At 36.0% G+C, this 23926-nt stretch overlaps 1 protein-coding gene across 30 annotated transcripts in view; it reads left to right on the top strand.

Annotated features, from left to right (window-relative positions):
* Positions 1–23926, top strand: part of MEF2C (myocyte enhancer factor 2C) — a 170523-nt gene that overhangs the window by 18711 nt on the left and 127886 nt on the right. The window contains exon 1 of one of the 30 annotated variants that reach the window (XM_055387508.2): positions 6147–7895. The exons of 27 other annotated variants lie outside the window; for them this stretch is intronic. The gene's annotated coding sequence lies outside the window, so the exon portion shown is untranslated. Of the gene's footprint in view, positions 1–6146; positions 7896–23926 lie in introns of those variants that run through there. 2 more of the 30 variants (XM_055387489.2, XM_055387502.2) reach the window with 2 other exon arrangements.

Here is a 23926-nt window from a genome sequence, read left to right as displayed (position 1 = left end):
TGCCATAATTTGAAGAAATAACCCAAAACCTGAGTCAATATTTAGTGCTGAGAGAGGACAAAACAGCTCTAATTTACAAAGAACTCCTTTAAAACACATTTTTATATGTAAAATTGACAGGCTAAAAGAGGTGGTTGGATGATGTTCATCATGTTGGAAAGAATGTTTCAATTAAAGTTGAACACTTTCTCTTCCAGGTCTTTTTTTCTCCATTTTTTATTTGCTGTGCCAAGGTATCCATGTGCGTTTTTCCACTGTCATCTGGCTCATTCCCAGCAGATGCACACAATCTGTTCTGCTGTCACTAACAGGGTTCGGTTTATGAAAAGAATGTGTCAGAACATGCCACTATAGTCACTTTTACAGGTTTTTTTAAAGAGTAACTGAGAATATATGCATTGCCCTAGTTTTATTGTGCTCAGCCCTTAAGAGATTTCTAAGAAACTTTTATATTCATAAACCAAAAGCTTTCTTCCAAACATATTTTTGACCAAATATTTACTTTCCATTAAAAATAAAATTTTAACAGTTCACAAACATCTTTAATTATGAAATGTATTATATTAAAATTTGAGTAAATTTTTATAGGATTGTTTAAAATAAACCAAAGATTTTTAGATAAAATTATTAAATTTCCAATTATGAAATTTACTGCATAATCCTTCAATACATATCTTCCCTCATACTAAAAGCAAACCTACCTTCCTACTCAAGTCAAAGCATTGTTTAAAAAATGTATTGTAATAGAATACTTAGGATATGGCCATAAGTACCAGTTATTTGATCTGATATATAGTACTGATTTCCCCAAGTGTTTGACACCACTAAGTTAAACCCAAAGTAGTTAAACTACCAAAACTTTCTTAGCCCATATAGAGACGCATAATACACTATCCTTTCACAAAATAATGTGACATTTTATTTTTGTAAGCATGCATGTTTTAAAAGCATACTAGATAATTAGTTATGAAATTAATTTTTGTTCGTTAAGATTTCTCTATTTCTATTGACTGTTCTTAATAAAAAATCAGTTTTTGTTGTCTTCATAAAAAATAATTTTTCTGGTACTATGTGAATTAAAAAAATTTGAGCAATGGAAGTTGCATTCATTTCTGAATTAATAAGTGTAGTAAGTTAACAGAATTTGAAATGTCAAGTATGTGTAGTAAGTATGGACTGCATATGCAGATAGATAATGGACATATTTACATGTTGTGTACAGTTCATGGTATTTAAATACCTCCCAGAATTGAAGGCTTTAAAAAGGTACTTAAGTGCTAGCTTTAGCATTTTAAAATAATTTTTGACTTGGAGAACAATACAAAGTTCAGGAAAATTAAACTTTTTTTAATAAGTTATAGTTCACATGCACTAAAAATGCAGATTAAGAAAATATTTTAAGGAATGACAATTTGTACAAATGAAGCTATATGTATATATATATATGAAAACTAGTTTTAGATTTCTGCCTAGGAAAAAATTACAAAATACATTTAAGGCATAACGTGATTATGAAACTGATATATTGTCACATAGACAAATCCAGCAATATAAATTAAGACCGTTGTGAAACAACTTTGCCATTATAGCAAGATAATAATTTACAGTTAGAACTCACTGGCACTGTTGTCATATCATATAGATTAATTGCTAAATTATCTTTCTAGAGTTCTATCATGTGCTTGTTAATAGTAAGTTTTCTTAATTCGTAAAGAAAAAGGAATCCTTGTTTTATATCAAATATTATAATGTATACGTGCCTATTGTAAGTTGATTTTGTAGTGTTTTTTGACGATGTGAACATAACACATAGATTTAAGATGAATCATAAAGAACAATTCTGGAGTTCACTTTTTACTGCCAACATTTTAATTTATCTGTAATCTTACACATCAGATAACTCGACTTTTTATCTAACCTGCAGGTAATTTCATTGCTTTGTTTTGGGTAATTCGGAATATTTGCTCTTGGCATAAAAGGCCAAGAATCATAGGTGGTGAACTGATAAGAATGTTCTAGTTGAATCATGTGGGTTGTCATAGCCTCTCTCTCTTCTCCTTAAAGTACCGGTGGTAGAGGTGGAGGAAAGTGTTACAAGAAAGTAGACAGCCTCACTAACTAACTATGCCAGTATTGGGTGGGGAGTGTCACACGGACTTGGAGAACAAGCAGAATCATTTATTTTGCTGCAATTTGAATATATGTGACATCCTTTCAAGACAAAACTCCAGAGGCAAACTTAGTTATACTTATCCTGATTTACTAATCCTTAAAATCTTCTATCACTCAAAGTGTAAATATCATCCCAAATTTCACTGGGGGAAAAGCTTACGCCTCTTAGCAGTATTCACCGAAACTGAATATTTGCAGTTGTGTTTTGCCTTGTGAAATGCTTGTAAATACCAGATCTTCTAAAAAGGTAGGCTTTTTTATTTAGTAATGCTTCATAAAGAAGTAATCAGATATTCTCCCCCCAGCTTTATTTTTTAAAGTTAAAGGAAGAGTAGTTCTGAAACGTGAAATTTTCCTGGTTCTCCAGGATATGAACCGTGGGTCCATTTTTATCTCAAAAATACTTTTTAAAGTTTTGCCAGTTGTCTTGATTTCCAACACAGGGGGTACCACCCTCCTTTGTGGTTGGGAGGTAATTCTTTCTTTGCGTTTGCTTAGTCATAGGTCTTTTTGGAGCAAAGACAGATTATTTTTGTGACACTGTCCCCAAAATATATATTATTCATAGACTAAGAAACCCATCAAAGAGTCTCGCTGCACGCGTAATGATAGGTTGGACTGCAGTGACCAGAAGGCTCTCCACTCAGCTTTCTTTAGGGAATTTAAAGACAGTTGTATCCTTTTTCCATCTGCATCGACATATGTTGACCAGTTGGTTTTCAATTCTTGCTGGCTTGGTGGTTGAAAGTAGGACTGATCTTCTATAAATATAATTGATACTTTCAACTATGACTTAGGAATTCCACTTTTACTTTCTTCAGCGTCACTACTCAAAATATCTCTAATAATTTTAATAACTTTTATGATATGTGTGTAAAAGCTTATATTAATTCGAAAGAATTAATAATTATAATAAGACAATAAAAACCACAGCTAACATTTTTTTGAGAGCATACCATATACTTGAGCACTATTCTATAGGCCTGAAGTTTTATATGCATTAATTCATTTATTCCTCAAAACTTAATGAGGTAGGTGCAGTTACTATCCCGATTATATAGATGAAGAAACTGAGGTAAAAATTTACAAAGTAACTTGTCCAAAGTTACCCACTTAATGGCAGACCTAGAATCTCAACCCAGATAGTCTCAAGTCCACTCTCTTCTTATTAAGCCAAAATCTCACATACATGATCTTATCTGTTAGATAAGAAGAAGGAAAGAGTCAATTATTGAGTCTTAATTTTGCCTGGCATCTTAGGGAAAAATATTCAGTAACCTTGGAATGACAATATAACTAAGTTTGTGTAAACATGTTTGTATTGTTTTTAAAAAGAAGTGAATTAATTCTTGGCCTGTGATATATACTTCCACATTGTAGATGTGAAGTGAGAAAAACATATATTATCAACTGCTTGATAAATCTTTTCACAGGCAATGTCTTACTATTTGTGAAAATATGTTTTTCCAGCTACGATATTAGCTTTAATTGAAATGGGAAAATCTCGTTTTATGTCATCACTGTCTAGTGACCACTTCGCTATTCATTTCTTGAGCTGTTTTAATTTTTAACCTTCATTTGCAAGAATCATAGTAATTTATATGGTTTTAATTTAAAAATGTGAGATGTATAACAGAGCCTATAAATGAATATTAAATGGATTTCAGGAGTTATTCAGTAAATTTAATTAGTGCAGATGGATATTCTAGAGAATTCAACTTCAAGAACACCTTTAAACTTTTTCCTTGTAGTTAAAAAAGGAAAACAACAAAACCTTAAAACCAGAGTTAGATGTGAAATAACTACTGACGAGTTAGGACAAGGTCATATTATATTTGAAAACTAAGAAATATTATATCAAGTTTATTCATCAAGTGCATAGCTTTTAGCTTTTAACTGAATTTTTCTGGGTTCAGTAAAAGACCTTTTGAAAAAGGAAAAGGATCATTTTTAGAATTTTTACCATGAGAAACAATATGAACTTTCTTTATTCTAATAAACAGTTGCCTTGTTTTTTCATAAAAGTATTGCCGTACTGTTGACTAGAAGTGAGGACAGAGAGGCTGGCCAGAGGTCAAATGGGACTCAGATATTTCTGAATTACCAAATATACAAGCTTTGGACTTCAAAATTAATAGCTACCATGTCTTTAATGTCATGGATTTCTTGCCAAATTTCCACAGTTCATATTAGTAACTACATTTGCTTCCGCTTTGTTTCACTGTTGAAGAGAATGAAATGCTTGTTTGGATTACCATGCAAGCATGCAAATAATCTATGCTTTCTGTATTTAAAAATTCGTCTATTTGAAATGTGACTTGGGCCGGGCGCGGTGGCTCACTCCTGTAATCCCAGCACTTTGGGAGGCCGAGGCCGGCGGATCACGAGGTCAGGAGATCGAGACCATCCTGGCTAACACGGTGAAACCCCGTCTCTACTAAAAAATACAAAAAATTAGCCGGGCGTGGTTGCGGGCGCCTGTAGCCCCAGCTACTCCAGAGGCTGAGGCAGGAGAATGGCGTGAACCCAGGAGGCGGAGCTTGCAGTGAGCCGAGATAGAGTCACTGCACTCCAGCCTGGGCTACAGAGCAAGACTCCATCTCAAAAGAAAAAAAAAAAAAGAAAAGAAAAAGAAATGTGACTTAAAGATTTGGGGATTCAATGTGTTATTTGGAATTAATTGATTTCAGTGATAAACAGCCTTCCTGTCACTTACGATGCCCATTGGTGGGGAAGTTTTGTGTGCTTTATGCAATATTAAGTCCCATTGGTAACACTCTGTTCATTCTTCTCTTTCCAGCAAAACCACTGAGGCCAGTTATATCTACTTCCTAATGTGATTTTGACTAAAGTTGTTTGAATTCTGTCTCTTTGGAATCTTCTAACTGTAAAGCACGCTCTAAGACTCCATAAAACACCATATTTATATTAATATCCATTTGAGTTGTAAATATGCAGGAAATAATTATTCAGTGTAAAGGCCTGGGTTACTCTAAGACTTAGGAGGAAGTTATAGCTGTTGGCTAATTCTATAAAAGATAATTGCATAAACTTATTAGTAATATTCCTTGAAGAAGATTGTGATGTAGCTAATACTGCACTTCAAAAGCCTTTTTAAAAAATTTAATCATCCAAAGACTAAAATCAACTAAGTTTCTCACATGCGGAATTCGTTAGAAAACTATGGGCTGTAACCGATCTTTGGTATATGCCAAGTGACAAGGTCATAGGTATAAAACATTGGATTTCCTTTGAACAGTTAGCTTAGATAAGTGGTTCTGAATCCTTGGCTGTAAGGAGAATTATTTTAAAATATTGATGTTAGGTGGGCACAGTGGCTCTTGCCTGTAATCCTAACTACTCGGGACACTGAGGCTACAGAATCACTTGAGATCAGGAGTTTGAGACCAGCCTGGGCAACATAGTGAGATCCAGTCTCTAAATTTTTTTTTAAATGGCCAGGCATGGTGGCTCATGCCTGTAACCCCAGCACTTTGGGAGGCAGGTGGATCATCTGAGGTCAGGAGTTCGAGGCCAGCCTGGCCAACCTGGAGAAACCCCGTCTGTACTAAAAATACAAAAATTTGCTGTGCGTGCTGCTGGGCACCTGTAATCCCAACTACTCAGGAGGCTGAGGCAGGAGAATCGCTTGAACCTGGGAGGCGGAGGTTGCAGTCAGCCGAGATTGCGCCATTGCACGCCAGCCTAGGCAACAGAGCGAAACTCCATCTCAAAAAAAAAAAAAAAGAAAAAAATTTGAAAAAACAAGCGTGATGGTGTGGCATATGCCTGTTGTCCTACTTGGGAAACTGAGGCTGGAGGATCTCTTGAGCCAGGACTTCAAGGCTCTGCTGAGCTATAGTAGTGCCACTGCACTCCAATCTGGTGACAGAGTAAGGCCTGGTCTCTAATGTATAAATATACATGTATATAATTTATGTATTTATGTATATTTATAATATGTATATTTATATTTATGTATATTTATAAATATGTAAATACACATATTACAAATATACATATATATACACACATACACCAATGCCCAAGTTCCACTCCCAGATTCAGATTAAATTGGCCTGCCATCCAGGTATTGCAGTTTCTCCGAGCTGCCTGGGAGCTCCTAATGTAAAGCTTGGGTTGAGAACCACTAGTTAAAAGAAGATAAATGTGAATTTTTATTTTTAAATAACATATAATAACTGTATATATTGATAGGGTACATGTGATATTTCCACACATGTATACGTTATAGCATGATCAAATAAGGCTAATTAACATAACTATCACCTCAAATATTTATCATTTCTTTGTGTGGAGAACATTGAATACACAGTGAAATACTATTCAGCTTTAAAAAAAAACAAAACAAAAAAAAAAACAAAAAAAGAAAACATGGCTGGGCATGGTGGCTCAGGCCTGTAATCCCATAATCCCAGCACTTTGGGAGGCCAAGGCTGGAAGATCACCTGAGGTCAGGAGTTTGAAACCAGCCTGGCCAACATGGTGAAACCTCGTCTCTACTAAAAATACAAAATAAAGCCAGGCGTGGTGGTGCATCCCTGTAATCCCTGCCACTCAGGAGGCTGAGGCAGGAGAATCACTTGAACCCGGGAGGCAGAGGTTGCAGTGAGCCGAGATGGTGCTATTGCACTCCAACCTGAGAGACAGAGCGAGGCTCTCTCAAAAAAAAAAAAAAAAAAAAGGAAAGTCTGTCATTTGCAACATGAATGAACCTAGAAGACATTACGTTAAGTGAAATAAGTCAGGCACAGAGAGACAAATACTGTGTGATCTCATTTGTATGTGTAGCGTTAAAAGCTGAATTTACAGAAGTAGAGAGTAGAAAGGCAGTTTCCAGAAATGGAGGCAGGAGTGGATGGGGAAAGGGGAGACAAGACATAGGTCAACAGGTACAAAATTTCCGTGAGACGGGAGGAGGAATAAGTTCTGGTATTCTGTTGCACAGTGTGTTGACTGTAGTTAATAATAATGTATTGTATATTTCAAAATAGTGAATCTTGAACTTGGGCATACAAATCCATGCATTCTTACAGTTTCAGAAACAAATAAACCTATAAATTGAAAACTACCTTTGGCTCTGCCAATAAAATGTCTACTGCTATTGCCCAACGCTTCTCCTTGGACATCAACTGTATAAATTTATTAACTCATCAGTCAACTTTTCACTAAGTGTTTCATGGGAGTGTTTCATTAGGGATACAAAAGTGAGAGATGGAAACTCTGTTGTTGAGGAATTCAGTCTGATGAGGGAGTTGAATATGCAAAGTGCAATTATAAATGTAATGTGATAAACACTATACTGCAGGTATGTTGAAAATGAGGTAAACGCTTAATTGATAGAATGTTCAGCTCTTTTGGGAGATGACTGGTTAGGTCAATCTTCAGTCAAGGATGCCTAAGGTGAGTCTTACATGATGAGTCAAATCCTGGCAGTACTCCAGAAAAAGAAGTTTTGGGGGCTAGTCTGCCCTCTGAAAACATAGCAGACTTTCATATGTTTTTCGTATAGCCTGCCATATTCTCAACTTTGCTTTCTCATTTAGAAAAGCTGTGCAGGCCTTGCCCAGAACTTTAGATTCTGTGGAAATTGGGGGCACCAAATGAAGCCGTGAAGATGGTACCAGAAGTAGGAAGTGCCAACCTAATCTTCTTTCCATTCTCTGGTATGCCATAGAAACCTCACTGTTGCAGATCTCAAGGTAACTGGGAGGACATACTCCTCCTCAGCGCCCACTCCTGCCCTATTTCCTAGACACAGCTGAAAGGAAGGATGGCCTGATCCAGGTCCTCCCCTGCAACCCCTGTTTTGACAAGGGATATGGGACAAGTTATGAATAAGAGAAAAGGGCCAAACGGGGAGCTACCCAAGAATACTTTATATAGTGGAGATTCAACTTATATCTCTTACAAAGTAATTTTTAAAAAACTTTAAAGGTTATTTCTCGGGTTTTTTTTTTCCTTCTTGTTCTAAAAGAGTAAAACTAAAGAAAGACAAGTACTTGAGGGATGTCATACCAGTAGGAAAACATCTTGTATATTTTAAAAGAACTTCGGGTACTCTAATAGAAGGGGATAAATCTGTAAACATAGCAAACCATGATCTTATAAGACACGTAGAATACGAGAAACTGAGCTTGTCCCTCCTATGTTGCCAAACAAACATACACATGTATCTCTCTGTGTGTGTGTGTTTGTGTATGTGTTTTTGTGTGTATGACAGAAGTCAGAAAAGGCAAGACATGACAGGAAAATAAAAATACTAGTTCCACAAATACTATAGAAAAAGATTGTTTTATTATTTCGTAGGAAGCCTTAACCATAAAATGAACCACATAAAGTTTTATGTAAAGAGCAGGGATTAGATAATGATCTCAGTTATATAATGGAACAAGATTCCAAGTCTGTAAACCTTTTGGTCGCAGCTGCTAGATAACGTTACCTTCACAAACCAGGTACTTAATGAAAAAAGACCAGTTTCATGTGGAGGGAGGTGGAAGAACTGGGTTGCACTGCTTACTAATACCATTTCCCAGTGACTGAGGTACAGAAATAAATTAGTTATGAAAGACTGAGGTAGAGAAATAAATTAGTTATGAAAGACTGAGAACTTTGGTCTAATGGGTTGACTTTTTTGGAAGTCACAAAATGTAGTGAATTTGATCTCAAACAGATAATACATTAACATCATACATGCAATTAGAAAATTATCACCTTGAGTAAATTAAGTATACAGCATTGAATTTAATTAGCATAATATTAGAGATTTGCAAGTCAGTAAATATCACAAGGTGAAATTTATATTTTTAAATACAACTAGAAACCCTCCAAAGAGTCAATATGATCCAGATAAAAATGATTACTTTTCAAGCCCTTGAAAGTTCCTAATACTGGTTCTGCAGAAAAGGGGCATATTTATCAGGACTGTTGTCTCAGAAAGGCAAAGCTTTCTGTGATTTTAACTTGTAAATCTATTAAGAGTCAGGTTGTCCAGATGAATTTTTTTTTTCTCTCACTTCGTGCAGTAGCTGAGAAACTCTCTCAGGTGAATTAGCTCAGAACTGGATAGACTGGTAAATTTCAAGAACATACCACATCCAAGGGAGATAATGCAACAACATACCTGTGTTGCAGTGGTTATGTTTCTAAGAGTTTTAATATGATTCATTTCAGATCTGGCTTCACATTGGAATCTCCTGGAGAGTTTTTAACAAGTAACAATGCCAGGGAACCTGGTCCAACAATCCTGATTTCATTGGTCTGGGATGGGTCTGGGTATCAGTGTTTTTAAAAAGTGTTTGAAGTGATTGAAATGTATAGTCAGCATTAAGAACTACTGTTAGTGGAACATTCAAAATCTCTACAACTTTGAAACATCTTTGAACACTAGGGTGAAGCAAATACAGAACATTGGTGTTACTTCCATTCTACCTGTAGAATTGAGAAGAAAATAAATTAATTTCTTAAGTTATCACAGGAAAATTTTCTATAGAATCCTGCTTTTTTTCATCTATGAGACCAGCCGCATCATTCCAGTTTCTAAATTATCGGCATTTCTAAAGATGAAGTAACAGGGGAAGTGATGAACTTTATAAATAGACTCCCTAAAATATTTGGCATGAGGGGTCAAGATGTAGGCGAAGCTGGAAAAAGACTTTAGTTTGGGTATTAGCCAGAGGCCAACAGTTGTTAAATTCTCTAAATTTCCTTAAGAAAGGAAAGAGAATCCCTTGAAGAACATTTTTTTTTTCTTCAATGTGTAGTCAGTGAAACCCAGAGGGGGAAAAATGTACCTTTCAAGCCAGAATTAGGTCATGCCAACCACAGCAAATTGGAAGCTCTACTTAAACTGTAGTCTTGCAGGATTGCTGTGTATCATCTTAATGTCATGCATGTGGTGGGGCCAACACTTCCAGATCATAGCTGCTAGGCTCTGCTGAGCGGGGCAGCTCTGCTGGATGAGTCTGACCACCCCATTGGGCTGCATTTGGCACACAGACATAACCTAAGACTGTCTGAAAGGTAAGCCCTGGAATATGGCCTTTTTTAAAGTGAAAAAAATTACAATTTCTAAAAACAAAATATTTCATTTTGTTTTATGATTTTAGAGGGGGGAAATAGAGAATGGACAAATCCACCATTATGACCAGCAGGCACAGCTTCCTGGCAATTGAGACAAGGTTGCCAAAAACCTACCTTACCATAAAAAAAAAAAAAGCATACAAATAGTTGCGTGCATTTATTCACCTGTCCACATTAGAAGTAGCAGGATTGCCCCCTTACCAGCCTTAGAGAAGTAGAAGAAAATTAGAAGGCACTTCATTCATTTCTTTGGCACTTTCCATAATTATTAGAATGTGGAACCTACTGTAAAAATGGAACATATTGCCATTATGTAAAAGAAACTGTTGTCCTTTCCTACCTGTGAAACAGGGTTACATAGGCATTTCCAGTCATTATTAGAATGCTGAATTGGCCATAAAAATGTAACATATTTCCATTACCTAAAGGAAATTTATACTCTTTCCTACTTAGAGAAAGCATTTAATAAAATGATTAGACCTGTATGGTTTAAGAAACTTTATCATGAATTGCCCTATCGAACTTTATGAAGCTGTTTAAAGAAAATATTAGTATCTGCTACAGTATCCAATGTGTTTGTTCTGTTTAAAAAGAAAATAAACTAAAATATATTTTTGTTGAACACTTCTGAATTGACTCCCACAAAAAAATAAAGCCTCAAATTTGTTGATTTGTTCATAAATGAGCAAATATTTTTGCAGACTTGTAGCCATTAGCTTTACATCTGTCATGTCTGCAGCGTTTTTGCTCGTTGAGCGCAACTTCCCAATGTGTAATTAGATCAATCTAATTTTCAAATTATTGGCTTCTTTTAGGATGAGGTTGTAGCAGTTATATAACATTCTGTCAGGTATGAACTAAAATAGGATACTGAAAACATTAATGCTTTCCTCTTACTATAGAACACCGTCATCTTCAGTTAATTAATACAGGAACTTTCATATGTGAAACAGCATTCTCCTTGATTTTCCTTGCATGCTGGTTCTACATTTTTGATAACACAGGAAATAAAAAGCCTAATCTGTGCTACATGAGGATTCTTGAAATACTTCACAAAGGAGAAAACACTTGAGCGGGATCTTAACAGAAGAGCTTGAATGTGCCTTGTCACTGGGTGTCTTGCTTTTGAGTACAGACTCTAACATACCATTATGTTCCCAGGAATACTGTCACACTGCAGCTTATGAATAATTTGCATCCCAAAATTCTGTTTTAAAGTTAATGTTGGAAAATCCAGAATTTATTTTTTCATGGAAAGAGTTTTTTAAATGCTTGTTAGTTTCTCACATGAACCCACAAATACCTAGTGTACACTTTTAATAAAAATTTTAAAAATAGTAAGAAGCCATATGGATGTTGTAATACAAATAACAATTATATACTTCAAGTTTGCCATAACCAGTAATGCTTAATCAAAGCACTCTGACGAGACAGGCAGAATTTTTGTGGAAACAATGAAAACAATTTCGAGATGTGAAAAATATAATCCACCATACATAGGCCTCAGAATGGTTTGCAGTGCTCCTTCAAAATACACGTCTCACTACTACCTTCCTGGGGAGAACTTTGAACATGATATTGAAATAATTAGAATGTGAAGTTTGAGGATTACTGCTTAAAGATTCAAGTATTCTTAGTTTATGTTTTTTTAAAAAATAGCGTTTTTTATTCCTTAATGCAGATGTATAATAAGCATCACTCTAAATGTTTATTAGTTGTCTTTAGCTGACATGCGGAACACATGAGAAGGAGATTTCTCCAAGGAGTAACTAACTGATCCAGGATTAGGAAACTGACAAGGATGTGTGCATGTAAGTGAGGGCCAGAGAAGGTCTGCACACAATGAGGATAAGGACACAGGTGGGTGGGTCCCAGAATCCATACCCTTATCAAATGCACTTTGCTCCCTTCTTTGTCTTCTAGTTAACTCTTACTGGGCTGCCTCCTCCTGACACCCCAGGTGGGCTTTAAGTTTTGTTGCTTATGGTCACCAACTATAAATGCAGCCAAGGCCCATGATTAACTTGCTAAATTAATGAGCAAATGAATTCTTCGCTCCCTTTATTCCAATCTCTATGGAGTCTTGCTTCTTTAAGGGTCCCCTGAAATGACTGGAAAAGTACCTTGAATATATTGTAGGTGAATATTACACATGAATTCCTATATGAGAGACAGGAAAAAAGATTGGTGAGGCTTGAATGTAGAGGTTGGTCTCGAGGTGATAGGCATATGTAGGAGTGTGGAGGGAAGATTGAGGAAGATCCTGTTTTTGCAAGGAGGAAAGATGTATGCATTGAATTGATTTGAAGTACATATTCACAAGTTGGATTTCATTATCAAGAAATGCCTCAATTTGTCAAAATTAAATTAATAGGAAGAAAATACTTTGCTGAATATTCTTATGAGTCCAAAAGCAATACTGCATGTATTTAATTCACAGAGTTTTTGTTGTTGCTGTTTTATTAATTTCATTGTTTTTAAAATCGTGCTTTGAGATTTTTCTCTGTGTCCTCTAGACTTGGACCATAATTTAAGCACACATTCAGCTACTTTACAGGAAATCTGAAGAAAGGAAGTGTATTAGTTTGTTCTTACGCTGCTATGAAGAAATAGCCAACACTGGATAATTTATAATGAAAAGAGATTTAATTAATGCACAATTTCAACATGGCTGGGGAGGCCTCAGGAAACTTAGAATTGTGGCAGAAGGCACCCCTTCACAGGGTGGCAGGAGAGGGAATAAGTTTTGAGCGAAGGAGTAAGCCCCTTATAAAAACATCAGATCTCATGAGAACTCACTATCAGGAGAACGGTATGGGGGAACTACCCCCATGATTTAATTATCTCCACTTGGTCTCTCCCATTACATGTGGGGATTATGGGACCTATAATTCGAGGTAAGACTTGGGTGGGGACACAGCCAAACCATATCATTTCTCCCCTGGCCCCTCCCAAATCTCATATTCTCACATTTCAAAATGCAATTATGCCTTTCCAACAGTCCCCCAAAGTCTTAGCTCATTCTAATATTAACCCAAAAGTCGAAGTCCAAAGTCTCATCTGAGACAAGGCAAGTCCCTTGCACCTATCAAAAGCATGTTAGTTCCACCTATCAAAATCAAAAGCATGTTAGTTAGTTCCTAGATACAATGGGAGTACAGGCATTGGGAAAATACACCCATTCAAACTGGGAGAAATTAGCCAAAACAAAGGGGCTACAGGCCCCAAGCAAGCCCAAAATCCAGTAGGACAGTCATTAAGCCTTAAAGTTCCAGAATGATCACCTTTGACTCTATGTCTCACATCAAGGTCATGCTGATGCAAAAGGTGGGCTCCCATGGCCTTGGACAGCTCTGGCCCTGTGGCTTTGCAGGGTATAGCCCCCCAGCCCCCCAATCCTGGCTGCTTTCTCGGGCTGGCGTTGAGTGTCTGTGGCTTTTCCAGGTGCATGGTGCAAGATGTCAGTGGATCTACCATTCTGGGATCTGGAGGATGATGGCCCTCTTCTCACAGCTCCACTAGGAATTGCCCCAGTGGAAACACAGATGTCAGGGCTCTGACCACATATTTCCCTTCTGCATTGCCCTAGCAGCTCCATGAGGGTTCCACCCCTGAAACAAACTTCTGCCTAGACATCCAGGCATTTCTATACATCCTCTGAAATCTGGGTAGAGATTCCCAAACCTCACTTCCTGACTTCTGTGTACCCATAGGCCCAACACCACGTGTAAGCCACCAGGCTTGGAGCTTGAACCCTCTGAAGCAACAGCCTGAGCTGTTCCCTCAGGCTGTTTTAGCCACAGCTGGGACACAGGGCACCAAGTCCCAAGACTGCACAAAGCAGCAATATCTTGGGCCTGGCCCACAAAACCTTTTTTTCCTCCTAGGCCTCTGGGCGTGTGATAGGAAGGGCTGCCATGAAGGTCTCTGACATGCCCTGGAGACATTTTTCCCATTTTCTTGGTGATTAACATTTGGCTTCTTGTTACTGATGCAAATTTCTGCAGCTGGCTTGAATTTCTCCTCAAAAAATGGGTTTTTCTTTTCCATCTCATTGTCAGGCTGCAAATTTTCTGAACTTTTATGCTGTGTTTCCCTTTTAAACATAAGTTCCAATTTCAAACCACATCTTTGTGAATGCATAAAACTCAATGATTTTAAGAGCAGCCAAGTCACCTCTTGAACACTTTGCTGCTTAGAAAATTATTCCACCAAATAACCTAAATCATCTCTCTCAAGTTCAAAGTTCCACAGATCTCTAGGTCAGAGGCAAAATTCCTCCAGTCTCTTTGCTAAAACATGGCAGGAGTTACCTTTACACCAGTTCCCAACAAGTTTCTCATCTCCATCTGAGACCACCTCAGCCTGGACTTCATTGTCCATATCACTATCAGTATTTTGGTCAAAGCCATTCAACAAGTCTCTAGGAAGTTTCAAATTTTCCCAAATCTGTCTTCTTCAGAGCCCTCCAAACTGTTCCAACCTCTGCCTGTTACCCAGTTCCAAAGTTGCTTTCACATTTTCAGGCATCTTTACAGCAGTGTCCCACTCTCTGCAGTACCAGTTTACTGTATTAGTCTGTTCTCACAGCGCTATGAGGAAATACCTGAGACTGGGTAATTTATAAAGAAAAGAAGTTTAATTGACTCACAGTTCCACAAGGCTGTAGAAGTCTCAGGAAACTTACAATCATGGCAGAAGGCACCTCTTCACAGGGCAGCAGGAAAGAGAATGAGTGCCAAGTGAATGGGGAAGCCACTTACAAAACCATCAGATCTCATGAGAACTCACTTACTATCAGGAGAACAGTATGGGAGAAACCTCCCCTATGATTCAGTTATCTCCACCTGGTCCCTCCCATGACACATGGAGATTATGGGAACAATTCAAGATGAGATTTGGGTGGGGACACAGCCAAACTGTATCAGAAAGGGAATAAAAATCATGCAACATGAAGATCATTGTTTTATTCACTGGCTTTTAGATTATCCAACTAACTAGTTTATTCTTTTGTATCAGAAAAATAATCAGTGAACAGTTAAGGAAAAAATATCCAAAATCATTAAAAGAAGTATATCATCTTATTACTGTATGTTGTGCTATTCAAAAAAAGTAATGATGCTTTTCTAAAAATGGAAGTAATTTGTATTATAGATAAAAATATTTTCAAATTATTTAAGAAAATAAACTTGAATATGGATATTTAAGTGCTTCCTATATATTCTATATAGCACTTAGCAAAACTCTTTCAAATCCCAACATTTAATAACAGCTGTTTAAAAATGAACTATAAAGCTGAGGAAAAGTTCCAAAGCTTCTTTTTAAATTTATGTCTCTTCTTCAGGATTCTGCAGCAAGGACAGCACGGGGTCCAGCACCCTTTCTGTGTACTTCCTGCCATGCTTGTCTCCCTTATTGTGCATAGAACCACTTTGAGTAGTAAACCACACATAAGCTGTTCTAGAATGGGTCAAGCCATTCACATAAATACTAAAATTAGAATGAATCTCAGTTCTCGGAAACACAAGACCCTAAAGACTCTACTGAGGCAGTTGCGATTCATTGCAGTCCTTTTTTCGTATCACAGTAGAAAAATATCAACTTTTGTGACTTCAGTAAACATGATTCTCAAGGTCTGCATGAAATGATACGTGCACATAGCACTGTAAAATGGAAATAATGTACAAATGTAAATTATTCTCAACCCAAGTTAGATTGTAAACTCCTTGAGCTTGGAGACTGCACCTTACTCATCTTTGTTTTCTCTATGGTCTGTATGAGTCTGTTACACATAATAGATGTTCCATCTTTGTTCAATTAATTTGAAGCAAGTGAATGAAGGGTAATAATTATCCTAATTCAGGTGAGAGAGATCTAGGAAAAGTAGTTGATGAAGTATTTCCACCATGAGGCTTTTCCCAATGGTGTTATCTTTCCCACGTCTGACTTTCAGAGAACTTTTTGAGTGTCTCTTTTATGGTGTTTACTAATTTCTACATTGTACTAAAGTTAATTTTTAAAGTATCTTTCCAAGTTTGATAAAATGTAGGCTCTTTTGTGTGCAGAGATTGTTTTATTCACCTTTCTATTCAGGATATACTTCCTGATTGATTTCTAATCTCTCAACTAACAAATTATTTTTTGCACCACATCTGCTATACTACCTGACTGGCTGAAGGATGTTGATCATAACTACTCTATAAACCCATGGCAGTAGTATCTATTTATTGTATCCTAATACATATTTCACAGAGAAGAAAACTGAGATTTAGAAGTCTCGTAGATTAAAGCTTTGGTCTCACCAAAAATATGGTTCTTATATAGCTGCAAAAAGCTGCTCTCAATGGTCTTTAATTCATTTTACATGCAGGTAATAGATAAAGAATGCTTCCACCTCTTTCCTAAATTATACTTTTACAGTTCTTCCTCAGATTTTGCCCCCATGTAAAAATTAGGAATGATTGTGGTTCTTGCTTGTGTCACGAGTGAGGTCATGAAATAACAATAATGTTGTCGCTGATAAAACAATGTTGAAAGACACATTTATGATTTATTAGGAGACATAGTGCATCTTATTATCCTTGTTTGAAGTTTAAGCTTTATCCAAAGCATTCATGTAAATTGTTTTATTTTGTGATGAGCATCTGACCATGTGGATCACTTATTCCTGTAAATATCTGAAGATTCAAGTACATTGGAAAGGGTTTATATCTTTTATAAATTCATTACGTGGACATCTAATAAAAGCTAAATCATGCCTTTATCTTTTCCATTGCTGTTTAATATCAGATGATGATGGGAATAAGAAAATCAAAATGATATTCAAATCACTAAGTTTTACTTTTCACCAGCAGTCTTTATGATATATTTGTTTTAATAATATTGTTGCCTAAAATGATTGTCATTTTTATTTTGCATAGATTTCATTTTTGCAGGCAGTTTACCATTATCTGTATCCATTTAATTATAGTGACTTTGTACTGTTTCAACTTACTAAATGTCTAGGCATTATGGAGCTAACAGAACGTTTCTTCTTAATGGTCCTAATGGAAGCTACCTGGCTACCCTGTGTACACAGCTGTTTGGTAATCAACTCTTGTTTAAACGTATGCAAGTCCAGCCTAGAAGATCTCACTACTCATTGCACACTCAGCTAGAACTACATTCTTTTTCTTTACTTTTTTTTTTAAAAACAAATGAACAAAAAAATCCAAAACAGATGGAGTCTCACCATCGCTCAGGCTGGAGTACAATGGTGCTATCCTAGCTCACTGCAGCCTTGAACTTCTAGGCTCAAGTGATCCTCGCACCTCAGCGTCCTGAGTAGCTGGGACTACAGGCACAGGCCACCACGCCCAATTAATTTTTTTCAGTTTTACAGAGACAGTGTCTTGCTGTGTTGCCCAGGCTTGTCTTGAACTTGTGGATTCAAGCAATCCTCTAACCTTGGTCTCCCAAAGAGCTGGGATTACCAACGTGAGCCTCTGTGTCTGGCTAGAACTACATTCTTTTTTTTTTTTTTGAGACAGAGTCTTGCCCTGTCGCCCAGGCTGGAGTGCAGTGGCGCTATTTCAGCTCACTGCAACCGCCACCTCTCAGGTTCCAGTGATTCTTCTGCCTCAGCCTCCCAAGTAGCTGGGATTACAAGTGTGCACCATCGTGCCCAGCTCATTTTTGTATTTTGTATTTTAGTATTTGTATTTTTAGTTTCTCCTAAAAATACAAAAACGGTGAAACGAGGTTTCACCATGTTGGCCAGGCTGGTCTCAAACTCCTGACCTCAGGTTATCTGCCAACCTTGGCCTGCCAAAGTGTTGGGATTACAGGTGTGAGCCACCGTGCCCAGCTAGAACTACATTCTTAAAAGCAGCACATGCACCATTTTAATTATCGCTTGGAAAAATAAAATAATTAAAATAAAAATCTTTGCTAAGGAAAGTTTTATTGCTGTACAGTATACTTATTTCAAGTGATGGTTAATACAACCAGAATCCAGTGTTCAAATAAATAGAGAGACCGCTACTCTGAATGGTCTTTTTTGGGCACTAAGTTTAGAGTGCGATTCTGACTACCTTTTCTCATCATGTTTTATGAATTTTCTTCATCTCAACTTTACCCCACCACTGGTGCTTTTAGGTGTGTGCTTTTCTAACATTTTTTAGAAGAAATAGCTTTAAAATTAACTTTTTAATTATATAGAAAATATTTAAAGTATTTAGTTTAAGGATGTGTTTTTTAATATTATAAATCTTTTCTGTTACTAACCAATGTTGAACATACAGTTCGACATACAGTTCTAAAATTCTTTTAATCATGTTATGATGTCTATAATGATGGCAGTAAGTTATTTTTTGTCACTATAGTGCTTAGGAATGTATATGACTGCCAAATACAATTACTTTTGGTCATTCGAATTTTCACTTGTCATTATGGAAATGTTGCAAACAAAAATACAAATAGTTTGATAAATTGCTTATATTCTAGATATATAAAGTACTTATTGATTGAGTCTGATTGTATTGATTGCATTATAAAGTTTCAAGTAATAATCATCTTGGTACATTTTAGTACAATTAGAATACTTTAATCTCTTTGGGATGCTGAAAATACATTTTATAATTTCCAGTACTTGCAATAAATATTACAACCTATTCACACAAATATAAATGCATGAAACTATTTTAATTTTAAAATATAAAATAAGGAGTTGTACATGACCAAATACTGAATTTTTAAACCTTAATTAAGTTAGCCGACTTATCATCGAGAATGTGAAATTATTACGAATAGTAGCGTATAGAATGTTAGCAAGCAGAAGCTAAAAGCTAGTAGAAAAATTAGCCAGATCCTAGCAGATAGGCTGTTTATATTGAGTGGGTTTAGTAAGTCTGCATCCAATACTTGTACAGGTTGATTGACATCAAAATGGAAGACAAAGTGAAGTCATGGCATTATTCAAAAATGAAGTAAAGTAGCCACGTTTTCTACTAAAATACAATTGACCCTTGAACAATGTGGAGGTTAGGGTTGCTGACCCCCCATGCAGTTGAAGATTTGTATATAACTTTTGGCTCTCCAAAAGCTTAACTACTAGTAGCCTACTGTTGACTGGAAGCCCTACCAATAACACAAACAGTCAATTAACACATACTTTGTGTGTTATATGTATTATATACTGCATTCTTTTTTTTTTTTTTGTGAGATGGAGTCGCACTCTGTCACCAGGCTGGAGTGCAGTTGCGCGATCTCGGCTCACTGCAACCTCCGCCTCCCGGGTTCAAGTGATTCTTCTGCCTCAGCCTCCTGAGTAGCTGGGACCACAGGTGCAAGCCACCATGCCCAGCTAACTTTTCTATTTTTAGTAGAGATGGGGTTTCACCACGTTGGACAGGAATATACTGCATTCTTACAAGAAACTAGGCTAGGGAAAAGAAAATGTTATAAATGTTCTTAAGAAAATCATAGAAAAGAGAAAATATTAAGTTAAAGTGGATCATCATTAAGGTCTTCATCCTCATCTTTACATTGAGTAGGCTGATGAAGAAGACGAAGAGAGGGGTTGGTCTTGCTGTCTCGGGTGGTAGAGATGGAAGAAAATTCATGTGTAAGTGGACTCTCTCAGTTCTAACCTGTGGGTGTTGTTCAAGGGTCAACTGTACATATATCTTCTTTCTTAAATAATTATATGTATGTGTGTGTGCATATATATGTGTGTGTGTGTATGTGTATATGTGTGTGCGTGTGTGTGTGTGTGTCATAGAGATCACCAAAATCGGAGTGTGTACACAGATCTGGAGGTTACAATTACTGCTCCATGTTGAAGTGAAAGGCATTCTGGGCATCATAGTGGCACTGAAGGTCCTCTTCAACTCTGAATCCTCCATACCCTCATCTACTTTGGCAGTTCCCACTCAGATGCTGCATTCTTAAGGCAATCAAAATAGCCATTATTTTTCATTAAAATGTTGGACTCTTTTTAGTGTAATAGTTACAAAGCAGATGCTGGAGACAGACCCTGTAACTTCAAACCCTAGATCTACCTCTTACCATGGGCAAAAGAAGTCCTCTTTGCCTCCATTTCATCTGTAAAATGGGCATTTTACTACAAAGCATATTTCTGGAGATTAGATGAACTAATATATGTAAAATGAATAGAATAGTGCATGACACAAAACAAGAATTAACAATCATTATCCTTTTTAAGCTTTTACAGTCAAGAAATTTTGCTTTGAGGACAAAAAACCAAACACTGCATGTTCTCACTCATAGGGGGAAGTTGAACAATAAAAGCACATGGACACAGGAAGGGGATCATCACACACCGGGGCCTGTTGTGGGGTTGGGGGAGGGGGGAGGGATAGACTTAGGAGATATACCTAATGTTAAATGACGAGTTAATGGGTGCAGCACACCAACAGGGCACATGTATACATATGTAACTAACCTGCAAGTTATGCACATGTACCCTAAAACTTAAAGTATAATAAACAAAAAAAAAAAATTTTGCTTTGAAGGATTTTTGGTTTTTGCCTTTTGAGAGGAAGATCTAGGAAATAGATTTTATAATTACCACATAATCCTACATTATCCTACAAGCTACCCTAAAGTCATTAAATATGACTTTATTTTGTCATTTATCTCTTCGGTGTTTTTTTAAAAAATTATTGGAGTGAAATGTTAATGGTTTCAATTCAAATTATTAAAAATGGATCTAGAGTATACTGGATTTGCTAATTTCTGGAAGTTTCTGCATTTCGAAATATTGATTAACGATACATAATTTCTTAAGGCAACTTGCAGATTCATTTGCCTGAAACAGAGAAAACAAAACTTTAATAATGGCCAATCATGAATGTGATTGATATAAAGTTAAACACTTAAGACACAGATTAAATAGAATAAATATGTTCAAACTTTTATTGTAGATTTTTAAATTGAGTCTTAGATAACACTGCATGTTAGTCAAATATCACACTCATTCTCTGTATATATATTATGTGCATATGACCTTATTATTTATTTTTAACAAATAAGTTTTGCAATCTTTGCAGGACAAAGAAGAGATATTTCCCATAGAATTCAACAGATTATCCAAAATCATGTGTGCTGGCTCTTAGATATGTGAATTTTAAGGGTTAAGCAGTTGGAGCATGTGGATTTATGAATGCTTTTTATTTTCAAATTAAATTATTTAGAAACAAGTAAATTAAAAATACTTTAAAATATTTTAAAGTATTTGGCACAAGAATTTTTTTTTTTTTTTTTGAGACAAAGTCTCACTCTGTTGCCCAATCTGGAGTGCACTGGCGCGATCTCGGCTCACTGCAACCTCTGCCTCCCGGGTTCAAGCGATTCTCCTGCGTCATCCTCCTGAGTAGCTGGGATTACAGGCAGGCGCCACCATGCCCGGCTAATTTTTGTATTTTTAGTGGAGACGGGGTTTCACCATGTTGGTCAGGCTGGTCTCGAACTCCTGACCTTGTGATCCACCTGCCTCGGCATCCCAAAGTGCTGGGATGACATGCGTTAGCCACCATGCCTGGCTCACAATAATATTATTTTAAGAAGTATTTTCCAATATTGAAGAATTTTTGTGTCATCCAAGAACACATACTACTTACTTCTACATCGCCCGTTAAGAACTCTAAATACCTTATTCATTAGTATAGAAAATCTTTTAACTCTTTCACAGAGAAGAATGACATAGGTAAACGGAATTTGTATCCCCAAGAGTGTCAATTTTTTTACCAAAATCCAAACTCAATTTTCATCAGTGTGCCCATTTTTACAATGTGCTTACCCCAGTTGCAAATCACTAGTTAACAGTGTGGAGTGAGAAGTTATACTACTGAAGATTTCAAAATGTGCCTCAGCTTATCTACCTTATTATGACTATATTAATTATAAGAATTAAATAATATGCATAAAGCACTTAGCATATTGCCTATTATCATTACTATGTAGAGAGATAGAAATGTGTGAAAATGGGAGTTTTTACCTTAAGGACATAATTTTTCATCCGCGTAAGATTACCCAATATTCTATAAAATAAGAGATGTTACATAACTAGAAAGTTGTAGCCATTCAACCATTTTTCTGGGGCTAGCTTTATTATCCTCTACTAAAATGGTTTTGGCCACTATAACTTTGGTCTTTCAAATACAGATCATTATTAAGTTTTTAAATCCAGCAGATTCTCTCCACAACGTCTTTCTGCTCTTTACCTTGGAGGAGTTTTTTAAATGGCAAATTATTCTATATCGTCTTTTTAAAAGTTATGACAATTAAAGATTTAAAATCTCAGCTAAAATATTATATATGGATTTTAATTACATTTTATGCCCAATTGCTAGTTGTAAGCATAGTTGTAAGCGTGCTGAATGAAGTTTATTTGCACTTTGTGTATTGCCACTTTTTAGTTATGTACTTTATAAGTGGAATTTATTTGACTCTAACTTTTGTAATTTAGATAATCATTATTTGTGTTCAAATTCAAATGTGAGGAACTCCTTTGTAATGCATTTGTGATCCAAGTCATTACCAAAAATTGTGTAAATATAAATGAGATAAACAAAATAGAAATGGTGGTCTCATATGAAAGGTATAGATTGGTGTCTGATGTTGTATCCTAATTTTATGTACCAGATTCACATGTTAAAATTCTATCTAGAGGTCCTGGGATTATTCTCTCTCCCTTTTTTTTTAACATATGTTTTATAGTCAAGTTACTAAGTGAAAAAAAAAGAAAAGAAAAGTGGTAATAGAGGAAGTTGGCACAGAGAATTGTCGCTGTACTCAGCTCTTTTTATCTTTTTCTAAATATAGTCTTAAAATATTGTCCAGGTCAGCTGATGTAAGCAGGGAAGTGCTTCTTCATGTCTTCTTTCTTTCCCAGTCATTTCAATAATGTTTTGGTGAATTAAAGTATGTAAGTGAAACGAAGAAATCAGTGCTGAGTTCTGATAGCAAATTGAAAATTGAAATTGCTGAATTTCCAGATATTATAATAGATTGCCAATCTCAAAACTAGGACTACATTGGTATTCTAGGGCTAAAGTGATAAATTTTTAATAGAGATGTCTCCTACGAGCAAGTCTTATTATAACATACTAGAATATCATTTATTCTTTCAGGGTGTGATTTATTCTATTTAAATATAAGTCCTGTAAAGAAAATGTGTTAATCTGTTTTTACTCTAAGTACATAAATATGACTGCTACTCTCTAGTCAGTAGATGTATTCAAAAGCCAATATGTCTGCACTCACATTTCTTCTGTAAATGATGAATAATGTTGATAAATGAAAATTACAAATCCGCAACAGAGCTTAACTATTGAATACTAAATCATTCTGTTGCTAACTCCATGTTCCAGTGACATTTTTATATAAAAAGACGTCATTCCTGCATTTAAAAAATATTTTGTGCTTTTGCAGCAATATAAGCAAATGTGCATTTGAAAGAAAATTCACAATGCAGCCACAAATAATTCCCTTTAAGATTCAAGGTGCCATTTCAAAAATGGTTCAATTTTCAAAGTAGAATATTTAAAACCTCTTTCCTGCCAGACTATATCCATTCCACGTGTTTGGTACAATTAAAATAGAAGAGTTGGTGGAATGAAACTCTTCCATCTATATTTTGGAAAAACAT

This window comes from Gorilla gorilla, chromosome 4 (assembly GCF_029281585.2).
Source record: "Gorilla gorilla gorilla isolate KB3781 chromosome 4, NHGRI_mGorGor1-v2.1_pri, whole genome shotgun sequence".
Lineage (NCBI taxonomy): Eukaryota > Metazoa > Chordata > Mammalia > Primates > Hominidae > Gorilla > Gorilla gorilla.
Note: the sequence above shows the minus strand (reverse complement) of the source record. Positions and strands in the feature narration are given on the sequence as shown.